We start from the raw sequence: 13,734 nt of genomic DNA, 5'->3' as shown, positions 1-13,734 counted from the left end.
CCCCCCCCCCAATCTTTTACTAATCTCTTCTCTAAACCCCTATGATTAATCTATGTTACCCACATCCTTCTTCTCAATTCACGATGGTTCTTCAGGAGCATTTCAAACATTCTCCTTGTTTTAACAAGAAGAACTTGCCAGGGCTCTTGCTAGTAGTGTGAAGCCATGTTTGCCTACCTCATTGATTAAAGGGTCATAACAAATGGCCAAGCAGAGCATTTGGGTGCGAAATTATTTAGTCTGCGAAACTTAGGCATGCAGTTACATTTTTCTCCACAATATAATGAAATTATGTTTCACAATGTAATGATATTAGTATAATAAAATCATAGAAGCTTAGCTGTAGTTTACATTGTATCGGGGTTTTAAGAAGGAATATTGTAGATACTTGGCCCCCTTTTTTTAAAAAAAAAAACTGCACACACAAATGTACCATGTTTGATTGGGAGAGAGACTGATTACCCAAAATACTATAAACAGATGCTGTTACGTTTGTGTAAATATTACATATGTCAGATAGGATTCTTCCTGAAAAAACTGATACCCCACATTTGGGCAGTTTAGAAGGAATGTGCAATTAAATGAAATCCTGATACTCAGATACAGAGTAAGCAGGCTATACAGAATGTGTTTCATTTTGTTGCACGCTGAATAAGAAGTTCAAATTCCAAAAGGAGGTAGCATTGTTTAGCCATACAGACTAACAACCCAGCAAATAGCATGCAATCTGACTGGGATAAGGGACCTTCTCTGTTCTCTTCCCTGCAGAAATCCCACAAGAATTGATGCATAAGTTGTATTTGGAAACAATATATCTGAAGCATGCTTATATAGGGTTTCTTCTTGCAAGGGAAAGTCCTAACTTTAAAATATGTTCACTTTATCTTTGATATACTTAATCTCCGCAATATGAGGAGCAATAGCCATTTCAAAGTTTGCTTTTAAAAGAAATACTTTTCAATGTGTACTGCATTATAAAAATAAATTCAGTTAGAAGGATCCAAGATGAGACAACACTAGTGCTTCTTGTGTTTTGCATACTACATCTTGGCTTATTTTCCCTGTCCCCAATTTTATTTCTCATGACCCCTGGGTATTTCCCACAGTCTGTCCACTGCTCAGATAATATAGTTATTTTGGCCTGCCACTACTGTTTAATAGTTTAAGAGTTTAAAATAGCCTTTTTTTTCCAAGTGGCTTCTGATGTTCTCATAGCTTAGTCCCTTAGCATAGGACTCCTCCATACTTACTCCCTTTAGGGCCTGTGACTTACATGGACATTCCTTTCACTTGCACTAAGCCAGGATAAGCCAGAATCAAATGGGTCAACTAGTTTGCTTTGGCTTTTGTGAGAAGGTTCCCTACCAAACAGGGTGCTGGTAGGGAATTGGGTAATGGTGTTACCAAACCCTACCAAGGTAGACTAGTGAAGGATGAAGGGTTTTAGTACCCTAAGATATGGTCTATGTCTCCTACATATACTGTAGAACACTGGCAGATTTCAGAGGAAGTAGTAGCACCTTCTTCCTTCTTATGGTCTTCAATTTTCCATGGCTTCCATCAAGCCAACAGTTTGATGCTCTCTCTCTCTCTCTCTTTCTGATCTATAAACCTGGAAACAGTGCAGATCACCCACCACCCAACAAACATATCTTCCAATTTGAGCTACTCACCACTTTCAGTGACCACGAGAGAAAAGGTCCTTTGATTTCCTGTTAAGAATTTAACACTAGCTGTTCTACCCTGTGAGTATTTATGTGTCTATGTGCATATGTACAGAATTCAAATCACTAAACAATTTGCAATTTTCTTGGTTTTTTTCCTGTATAATTTATGTTATGTAAAATGCATCATTTTTCTTCTTTTTAAATGAGGCACAATTAAGATGCTGCGAATCAAATCTATGTTTTGACTTATTTAAAACGCATATAGGCTTTTATTTTTGTTGGATTTTTTTTAACTAGGCTTGCAGAAGTCAATGACTGGTTTTAATAATTAGAAACATTTCCTGAAATACACATGAAAATAATTCTATGCTAGAATGAATGAATGCGTGCTGTTGAAGGTAGGCTATTCAGGTGAAAAAGAAAGGAAATGCTATGCTACATGCAGTTCCCAAGTCTGACAACCAACTTTGTTCAGGTTATAGAATTTGCTGAATTAAGTAATGTAGTAAAATAAAGGACATTAACTGACTTTTTAAAGTGAACCAATGTGGAACTATGGGTAATACAATGTTTTTTAGCATCATGTTATTAGACCCACAAATTATTCTGTTACTTTCACTTTTACTACGCAAGGGACACTTTATGCCATTGTAATGTTATTGAATCTGGTTAAGTGATTGCCATCATTCCCTACCTTCATTTCAGAACTAAAGCCATAGAGTATTACAACTTGTCCTATTGAGTCATGAGGAATACCACAGACATTACAGTGTGGAGTTATAGTGAGATGAAATAACATTAGCATCTCCAGGTGATATTCCTCTCAACCAATAATAGTGTCATCGAATGGTGGTATTCTAAAAGATAATATGTGCTTAATAAGCTCCCATTTCCCTTTAACAAATGAAGCATACATTATTTCCTGGATGGCAGGAATGGGTGCTTCAAGCATATTGTCCACAATATGGAAATGTGAACAAAAACAAGAGGAAATCAGTGGCCAGGCATACACACTAGTGTCAACCTCACTAGTCCAGTTCAGTCAGAAGTACATTTCCTTCTCTCTTCCCTCACTTTCAATTAGAGATGCTTCAACAGGTGAATTAATCATGCTGTAGGAGTGACACTGATTTGAACAAATGAACCCCATTATCAACTTTGAAAATTTGTCTCTGTTGGAATCATGACACTCATATTCTATTTGTTCTTTTCTAGGTCTTCATTGTTTGATTTTAATTTTGTATGAAAATATGAATACTAGCTTTCTTTTCTGTTTGAATTTATTTTGCAAGCCAATCCACTTGATTCAAAGAGCTTTTTTAACAAACAAGAAATCCAAAAAGGGTTCCAGTTCTCTCTTGGTAAAAACTCATTTTATGGTAGGACTACAGATAACTTGACTGAAGAAAAAATCAAGGATGCACAATAAATACAAATTATGTGCAGAATAACCAATACCAGACTCTACAAATGGATACACAACATGGAGGTTACATGCAGAGATAACTGGGCCAGGTTTGGAGACAGAAACCTAAGTAGTCAGGGTGGCAAGGGAATAAGGCATGTATTAGGAGATTAAGAAGTGTTACAGAAGAAGATGGTTGGGTTTTTGTGTAGAAATGCACACAGAGACAACAAAACATCACAGTGAGGAAGGAAGGATATAAAGAAAAAAATAGGACCACATAATAGAAAAGAACTATAGATTCTCTGGAATGCAATGGATCAAATTCAGCCATGGTTAAGGAGAGTCCTCTTATGGAATTAAACAGATTGCACACTCATTCACACAATTGTATTCATGGGGTTATGAATTTTAATCCATTGTCTTACAGATATACAGATAACTTAATCCAGTGGTGGCGAACCTATGGCATGCGTGCCAGAGGGGCACTTGGAGCCCTCTCTGTGGGCATGCGCGCCTTGCTTTTTGGCTAGGTTTTTGCAGGAAAAAGCCATTTCTCAAGCCCCTTCTGAGCCAAAACAAGCCTCTGGAGCGAGCACGCTGTTTTCAGCTTTGAATTATATCAAGTCTGACACCAGAAACAGACTAACAGATGACCTGAGTGCTGCATGTGTTGCCCTCAAACTTACAAAGTATAAGCCAAGGTTAGACAAATGATCAGCATCCATACAACAGCAAAAGTCACATTAATTGTTCAAAAGCATGCCAAATGCAAACTTTTACCTTTCAGTAAAAGGTTGTTTGGATCATTGAAAGCTTTGTTATTGTGTTTTTCTTTTAAGACAAAAGTTGTTAATGTACAAGTTGTTCTAAACTAAAACCTCAGTATTCAGATTCAATTGCTGTGTTGGCACTTTGTGATAAGTAAGTGGGTTTTCGGTTGCAGTTTCGGCACTCGGTCTCTAAAAGATTCGCCATCACTGACTTAATCTATCAAAAAGAGATTGTTCAGCTCTCAGATTGGTTTTATATTTATATTTTATATTTCCAGAAACATGCATTCTTTTAGCTATTTTCTTGGAAAAATAAATCACGAAGTCTAATTGTTTTAGGAATACAATTATATTAACTGAAGTGATAGAACTTTCTCTTGTCTAATCTATCTTCTTTCTCAGTACTAAGAGCACAAATGTTAGAATTCAGTAAAGTTTCATATCTCTGGATCTTCATTCATCAGACTAAGGACAACAAAAGACAAAATTTTACTTCAGACTTAACTTCCTCAAAGGAATACATTCCACTATTTCCAAAGCAGTCTAGATAATTGATATAATCTATGTAATTTGCATGGTTATATGACAATTTCAATATTAGTTAAATAATGATGCAAAAAGCATAAATGTCACTATGAAAATTCAATTTTAATGGACATTCCACCAATATCCATTAAACTGAAATTTTATTTTTTTTAAAAATGACATCAGGATCCATTGTCAGTGCTGGGTTTTCTAATTAATTAATATTAAAATAAAGCTAAGATGTTTTCCTATATATAAGAAATAAAAAATCTCCACATGTTCTGGACTACAACTTCCACAATCACTTGCCAGTGACCAGGCTAGCTGGGCTAATGACTGTTACATCTATTTATTTGGTAGTTGGCAAAAGCTAAGAGGTCTTTATATCACAATATTCTTACCTTTCTACCACATAAAGTTTCTGATGTTTTTAATATGCTTGATTTTTATTTCTGTATAACATTCAATTTTGGTTATAATCTTATAAAAATCTTGAGATATGTTCTATTGGACTTAATTAAACTTACTCTGTACATTGACTAGAAATGTACAGGATTTAATGTTTTGTTTACGTTTTTTAGATTAAACAAAAGGCCCATCTACTCTATTTGCAATATTAACCAATCTAGAGCAGATAAACAGATATGATAGTTATCTTTGGTTTACCTCCAGCAGTTGTCAATTAGAGGCTTATAACTCTGACAATTTTAATATAGTTAGCAATCATTGTAGAATTTATCATTCATGAAATTGTCTTATTTTAAAAATTTATATTTTAAAAATATTGGCTATTTCCACTTTCTGTGCAATATTTTGGTGATAAACTGATAATCTTAGATCTAAAGTAACTGAACTCTGAATATAGTTCAGATTACATTTTTGTAATAATGAGTTATTGAATGATAAACAGAATAAACCCACCCATTCATCACATTTTTATAAATAGAGAATTTTATATGTATAGTCTCAAAAATGTATGTTCTGGGTTTTTTTTGAGAATATTAACGTATTCTTAATTAGGTTTGTTTCTGTACAAAGTAGTATTTCTAATATGTATTAAATGTATCAGTACACATCATTTTGTAACTGCCTCATTTCATTTTGCACTTATGACAATGATGAAAAAATAACTTTTAGACCAATCCTCACATTTATGATCTTTGCAGATCTGTAAAGCCAAGGAAAACTGTAGTAAGATCATAAACATTACAATTTCATTTAGCAACTGCTTTGCTTAATGACCCAGTTGCCCATCCCAACTGTGGTCACTAAACGAAGACTACCTGTACATTCTTAATTGTCTGCTAATTGTGACTGAGCTGTACTTCTCAGATGCAGGTTTTATAACTATAGTTTTTTTAACACTATTAAACAATGCACTTGCTAAAATGTAATGATCAACGGATTAGTGTTATATTTTCTCCTAGTAATAAAAAGCTACATATAATTGCAAAATTCAGCTTTTATAAAAATAACCATTTCAACATTCTAAATTGGTGTTGTTTCTGAAATTGCTGCTGCAAATATATTATGGATGTGTCTGTGTCTGTGTTTGTGTGAGTACCGTATTTTCCGGCGTATAAGACGACCCGGCGTATAAGACGACCCCCTACTTTTAAGAAGTTTTTCAAGGTTTTTTGTCTTATACGCCAGAAAATACTTACATGCCCTGCCCTCCCTGTCCATCGCAGAGGAGGCGAAGGCCCGACTGGCCCCGCTGGCCCTCCCACTGCTCCCGCACTTCTGCTGGCCCCCGAGACGCGTTTCCCGGGTGGCAGGCAGCGCTGGAGGGCAGCCGCCACCCCGCCACGGCCGGCGCCCCTCCTGCTTTCCCCCCCAGGCTTTGAACTTCTCCCATTCGGCGCAGGGCGGGGTAGCTCCGCCCGCAGCCTCTTTTTAATGTGCCGCTTCCCTCTCACCGTCGGCCGAGGCGCGCTCGGCCCGGGCTCACGGTCCCTCTTCCCGGCCGGCTTCCCGCCCTGCCCCTCATGGAGCTGGACTGGGCGTGCAGCCTCTCGGTGTGGCTGCTTTTCCTGGGCAGCCTGGCGGTGCGGCTCCTGTGCTCGGACCTGTTGCTGAGCCAGTGGCTGCTGCTGCGCGTGGGGCTGCTGCCCCTCAGCGCCGCGCTCACGGCGGCTGCCTGCTGGCTCGTCTTGGCCAGCACCGCCCGGCGGAAGCACAGCGTCGGACGGGAGCAGGACTTCCCTGCCGGCTCCCGTCCGACGCTCTTCCCTCTTGAGGCAGCAGCTGCCTCAAGAGGGAAGAGCGAGCCGGCTCTTCCCTTCTGAGGCAGCAGCTGCCTCAAGAGGGAAGAGCGAGCCGGCAGGGAAGTCCTGCAAACGCACGCGCACGCAGGACTTCCCTGCCGGCTCCACGCTGTTCCCTCTTGAGGCAGCTGCTGCCTCAAGAGGGAAGAGTGAGCCGGCTCTTCCCTCCTGAGGCAACAGCTGCCTCAATAGGGGAGAGCGTCGGACGGGAGTCGGCAGGGCAGTCCTGCACACGCGCGCACTCCCCAGCTGCTAAGGAGCAGCCGGGGAGTGCGCGCGTGCGCAGGACTGCCCTGCCGGCTCCCGCCAGACGCCACCCACTGATTTTCCGGCGTATAAGGCGACTGGCCGTATAAGACGACCCCCCAACTTTTGAGGTGATTTTCATGGGTTAAAAAGTCGTCTTATACGCCGGAAAATACGGTATTGATGAGTTCACATAATTTCTATGCTAAATTTCCCATGTTCCAAATGAAGCAGAAAGTAAATATATTAACATGTTTGGAAGAATGAAATGATAAAGTTTGTCCAAATTATTTTCCTCATATCTACAACAAAGCTTTATAGAATAGTAGTTTTATAATATTTCAAGAGAAGGTTTAGTGTTGGCTAACTTAGTGAAACTATCAGAGATATGGACAGTACAGCAATACTGAATTATAATCTAAAATATGAATTTTATACGAAAGGATCTTTCTTCAAAATAAAAAAATTAAATACAGATCTTAATATTTAGATTAGTATTTGATGGTTCCATTTAAAGTAGCAGATCAACAATTTTAGCAAACACTATTATCCATCTTTTATTGAAATTTAATGCAAATCAAGTTTCAATTCAAAAATAAAAACAGTGTCACTGCATTTCAGGTACTAATCTCAGACAGGGTATTCTAGTTTTTCTTAATTTAAGATTGCCTGGAATGTGACTATTAAGAATTGCTGCATACTTTGTTATTGTATTGATTACTGCATGATATAAATCTTGCTAACATAGGACAAGATGATTTAATGTGAAACCGATCTGTGAAACCTAAGAATTAGGTTACAAAGACAGAAAGGTAGAAAGTAGATTCTTGGAACCCTACTTTGTATGTTTTGTCTTATAAAATCTGATCCTAAAAGCTCAGTGAGAATCCATAACTACCAGAAACTCTTGAGTCTTTGTCAATGGTGTCTTATGTGTTGATCCTTTTCCATTTTCTCAACTATGCTTAGAGTTCCAATTGTGAATTTAAATATCACTTGCTGTTTAACTGGACAGAGATTACTCATGAAAAATCATGTTTTCCCATTATTAAAAAATCAGATTGTTTTAATTTTAGAAGCGGACATCATCCTTTTATATCTCTATTAATCTCATGGAAGGCAGTATTTATATAGTGTTTTCTACATGGGTAGACCAATTATAGTAATAATTAACTTACAACCTGAGTTTTAAGTACTGTCAAATTTTATCTCATATGTTTGTGTAGTTTCAAATGTATTTATTCCTTATTGCATAATGTTGCTTAAGTTGGGAACAGTTGTGAATTCTTAAGTATCTAAATTGGTATTGCAGTACTATCACATAAGAGGTAGAGACAAGCTTGGAAAAATCCCAAGGATTGCTGAATAATTAGAGAAAGAAATATTCTTAAGGAAGACTGTACAACATATTCTGAGCTCTAATTATATTCAGGGACCACAAAAAAATTACCAATTGTTTCTGAGGAATGGGAAAATAATAGCAAATTATGCCAAGAGAAGAATCAAATTGAATTAGAAATGTTAAGAATAAAACAGCTTCCATACTATGATTAAAACTAAAGCCTTCCAGTAACACAGAAGGTGAATACCTTGGTGAGACTGTCTGAGGAAATTATATTTATTATATGTCATATTGTTATGTTTGTTATGTTAATTATTATAAATTTTAAAGTGTGTATGGAACATAATGAGTCCATAATATCCCATATATGTACACTAATAAAACATTTTCTGTCACTATTAAACACATTGCCACATATGCACATTTCTTGCTAATAAAAGATTATAATCCACCTAGGCCAGGGGTAGGCAACCTTGGCTCTTTTATGACTTGTGGACTTCAACTCCCAGAATTTCTGAGCCAGCCATGCTGGCTCAGGAATTCTGGGAGTTGAAGTCCACGAGTCATAAAAGAGCCAAAGTTGCCTAACCCTGACCTAGGCAAATGGCTATTGAATCATTACAAATGATCAAAGTAACATATAAAATAAATACTGAATCCAGTTTCTTACTTTCTCTTTTTATCCTGTGATTGGCATTAATATTTTCAATTGATGGACAGTATCTCACAGACCTCAGGACCATGCTGGCTCAGGAATTCTGGGAGTTGAAGTCCACGAGTCATAAAAGAGCCAAAGTTGCCTACCCCTGACCTAGGCAAATGGCTATTGAATCATTACAAATGATCAAAGTAACATATAAAATAAATACTGAATCCAGTTTCTTACTTTCTCTTTTTATCCTGTGATTGGCATTAATATTTTCAATTGATGGACAGTATCTCACAGACCTCAGGTCTATCAAGCATCTATTTGTATATGTAATCCCTTACTTGGGCACAGGATGTGAATTCCGCATAGATTCCTGCACCAAGACCTAGACCAATCCTCACAGGAGCAATTAATTTTTTTATATCTAACAGTTGTAACAGAATAACTTTTGGAAGGATCCTTGGAGGTCTTCTAGTCCAGAGGCCCCCAACCTTTTGGGCACCAGGGACCAGTTCCGTGGAGAGAAGTTTTTCTGCGGACTGGAGAGGGCGTGGTTTTGTGTGCTGCCTGCATCCTGTGGATGGGGCTTTGCTTGTTTGTGCGGACTGGTTGCTGGCATGCTGCGGCCTGGTACTAGTCCACAGACCAGGGGTTGGGGACCCCTGTTCTAGTCCAACCCCTCGCTTGAGCAGGATACCGTATACCATTCCAGACAAATTTCTTCTTTAAAATGTCCAATTCCAATCCCTCCAATTCTTCTCTTTGATAGGTTAAACATACCTAGCTTGCTTAACCTTACAAAGATAAATAAGAATTCACTGTTGGTCCTTTTGTTTTGTTTTGTATGGTTGAGGGAGCTAGGTATGATTAACCTATCAAGGAAAAGGATTGGAGGGGACATGAATTGGACATTTGATCTATATATAAAAAATAAAAAATAAAAATAAAATAAATAATCCCATGTAATTTAGGTATGTCAATCTACATAAAATATTTTAATATGTCTCTTGCTTACTCCATTAATTGAATATTAATTTGTATTCATTTAAATTATAAATAATTTGTTACCAAGTATGTAAAGAATGTTCTAGGATTTGTTTTGCTATTTTTTCATGGCATATGTTTAAAGACTATTATCTTATAATTTCAAATTCTACATATTTATAAAATAAATTCATAAATTTTTCATTTACTTATCAACCCAATGTCTCAGTACTGCAGATTGATTATAGTCTAATAGATTCACATTACATATAGCAGTTTATTTTTAATTGAATTCAGGTAGCTAAATGCTTTTTAGTTTTCAGAATGTATTTATTATTCTGCTCATTAGACACAATAAAATGGAAGTGAGATAGCATAGCTGAGTTCATAGTGATCTAAAGAAGTTTGAAATATATTAGTTGCCAATGTTTTCTGATGTGTTGTGCTCCTGTTTGTAGCATATTCATAAGAGTATGTAAATGACTATTGTTAGAACATGTGTTTGGGCATCACCTTATAGTTTATAGAAATCTATAATATGTGGTCTTGAATCAATTCTGTTTATATAAATATCAAATTTTGGTCCCTAACAGGGCCCATATTGCCATCTTCAATAAAAGATGCATTCAAGTAGTGCAGTAGAGCCCAAATTAAAGTAATAGTTGGATTGGGGCTAAATCTATTTCAATCTATGCAAAGGTTACATGTTGCAATGAGTTTCAGTATATAAGTATACTAAGTATTTAAGAATATATAGTGTATACATTGTATACGATATGGGAGTCTTAAGTTCAACTGAAATATTTGTCTAGGGAGAAAGCAGCATTGTATTAACTTTGGTCTTCCATTAAGTACGTATATGTATATGTGTATGTTATAAATAACCAATAATTGATATTATGATGCATTTTCAAATAACTTTTCACTCACAGAGACTTAATTTCCTGTGTTTTGGGATCAGGCAAGATTGCTCAACAAGCCAGTAGTAAATAGGACTTATATGATTCCTAGTACAATCCCAAATATTCAAAAGTAACTTCCATTGACTTCAATGAGACTTCAATCTTATGTAGGGAATATGTAAACAGCCCAGAGTCACATTTGAAACCATAAAAATATGATAAATATTATATAGCAAGTGCCAGAGGAGCCTTTTCCGATGTTTGCATGGTGTCTTCTGCAATTCAGCAATTATGCATTCGATACCTTGAAAACATACAGCAAGGGCAATGCAAGTAAAAGATACCATGGCATAAAGGGACATTTGAGATGATTTTTTTTTTAATTCCATTTATATCCCGCCCTTCTCCGAAGACTCAGGGCGGCTTACAAGCTTAGCAGATTTGATTTCATAGTGGAGGACAGTGTGCCAGAAATCACAGACAGATAATGGATGTAGGAATGTAGCTTCAGATAATACAAATGTACATATTTACTGCCTATCAAAACGGAAAAGATGTAGTGATCAAAATTCTGAATTTTGAGTTTAAAATACAAATTACATTAAATCACAACTTAATGGTGTCAGAAATTGAGCTGATTTACAGTAAGAAATCTGAAGGTAATAAACTTATGCAAAACCATTACAATGATAGCTTTACATTTCTGAAACCTAATTTACATCTTTTTAAAGCATATGAAATTGTTTAATAATATCTAGATCGTGTATCACTTTCAAATAGCAATATTTTTACTCAAACGTTAAATGTCAGAATTGTGAAATATATTGAAAGAAGCCTAGATGTACTGCTGCCATTTTCCAGTGAAATAGTTTTTCAAACTTGGTAATATACAACAGATATAATGAACCTGCACTTATTTTTAAAAACATAACTTAGAATGTCTTAGCATCTTCATAAATGTATGCTGTTTGTCGAGCAGCCAAATTTTGCTCATGTGACCATGGGGATACTGCAATGGTCTTAAGTGCATAGACCAGTCTTATGTCACTTTTTTCAGTGCCATTGTAACATCAAACCTTCACTAAATGAATGGTTTTAAATTAAAGATTATCTGTATAGTGTCATAGCTTAACAGATATGGCTCTAGAGAAATTCAGGTACATAATCTGTTACAGTTTCATCTTTTTACCTCAAGGACCTAGATATAAAATGATAACATGCGAGCTACAGTTGATCTATCCCACAAAATTAAGTTGATTTATAATTGTAACGCTATATTTCATTGTAACATGTACAATTTTGATTAATTTTAGGTAAGAATACTTTTTAAAGGCTGAAAATTAAATGCAAGCTCAATCATTAAAATGAAATTGCTTTGAAATAGTCTTCCCTACTGTGAAATCCTCCAGAAAAGTTAAGATTACAATCTGTTGATCATACTGGCTGGTAATTCTGGAAGTAACAAACCTCAGATATCTGGAGAATACCAGATAGGATGGAACTCAATCTTTGTTATGTGCTACCAAGGAAAAATTGAATAAATTCTCCTCTTGTGTTTTCCCCACTCTTATTATTAAAAAGTAAGAATTTTTGGAAAACTGAATAGTTAGTATTTAAAATATTAAATACCGTATTATATATATAAGCTATAGGGGTGGCTCATGAAGAAACATTAGTAAATTTATTCTTCATTTTACTACATCCTTCGTAATTTTAAGAGTTATATTTTTATTGTAATATACTTTGAGATTTTAGATCAGAAGCAGTATGCAAATATTTTTTTAAAAAATAAATGATTGTTACTTTTTCAGTTATTTATATATTTATGACATTTGAAAAATAATCTTACAGCATTAACATAACACACTCAGAATAAATGTTTTTCCATATAGGAAACATGGACTCCCTTAAAACAGCCTTTCACAATCTAAGGTCCTTCCAGCTCTAGCAATGCTAGAGCTACAAACATTCTTTCTTGGAAAAAAAATAAGTTTTGCTTCTGCACAAAAAAATAAAATTGGTGATTTCCATATATTATGCAAGAAGCATGTTTACATTTAGTAGCTTGTTTTACATATATGAATCAATTTCTAATAATATGACACTGCCTAAGTCTCATTGCTGGATCATAGGAACTCCTATTTAGACACTGGCAGTGTTCATACATTTATAAGACCTTATCGATGAGTAATTTCCAATTCTGCACTCAATGGCTTTGCTTGATTATTCTTTGTAGAATAATCTACCTGACACAAAAACGAACACAAATAACTATTTTCCCAAATAAATAACTCATTAAAACTCCAAAACAACATCCAATTTGAACATGCACATAAACACAATACAGAGATATCAGAAATAACATAATTATTAAGATAACAACAACACAGTGAGAATAATAATATAGAATGTCAAAAGAAGGTGTTGGGCTGCTCCTGTCCTTTGTTTACTATATATTGGAGGACTTTGCTCTTCTCACACCAGTTTTGCAGGAAGTATTTTTTAAAATAATGTTCTCATGGAACAATATATTCACACGTATGTAGAAACAAAGATTTCTTTCCAATATCAGTTCTATAGCAAAGGACTGGAAAAGTTAGAAGATAAGATACTGAGCATCAGAGAAATGAGCAGACAGAGCAACTTAGATGAGTGCAGAATCTGAAAAAAAAGGGGCCAAGGATTAGATGCATGCTGTCCTTCCCAGTGGCGTAGCGTGGGGGGTGCAGGGGGCCCCGGCCGCACCGGGTGCAACATCTGGGGGGGCGCGCTCGACGGCGCCAGGATCCGGCAGTGCAGAGGCACCGGAGCCCCAGCCGGGAAGGGCCTGACGCCCCACGGCGCGACACACACACACACACACACACACACAAACACACAACCACACAGCGTGACTCCTCCTTCGGGCCGCTCCGCCTTCGCTCCGGCCGCCGGCGCTGGACGGAAGCCTTCTCTCCCTCCTCCCCCCCCGCAA

The 13,734-nt window shown here is 36.6% G+C and overlaps 1 protein-coding gene across 1 annotated transcript in view; it reads right to left on the bottom strand.

The window, feature by feature from the left end:
• Positions 1 to 13,734, bottom strand: part of CACNA1C (calcium voltage-gated channel subunit alpha1 C) — a gene marked incomplete at both ends in the record, with an annotated part of 522,454 nt that overhangs the window by 31,819 nt on the left and 476,901 nt on the right. The gene's annotated exons all lie outside the window — the stretch shown is intronic.

The sequence above is a fragment of the Vipera ursinii genome, assembly GCF_947247035.1.
Source record: "Vipera ursinii genome assembly, chromosome: 6".
In the NCBI taxonomy this organism is placed as follows: Eukaryota; Metazoa; Chordata; class Lepidosauria; order Squamata; family Viperidae; genus Vipera; species Vipera ursinii.
This window is presented reverse-complemented; position numbering and strand designations above follow the sequence as displayed.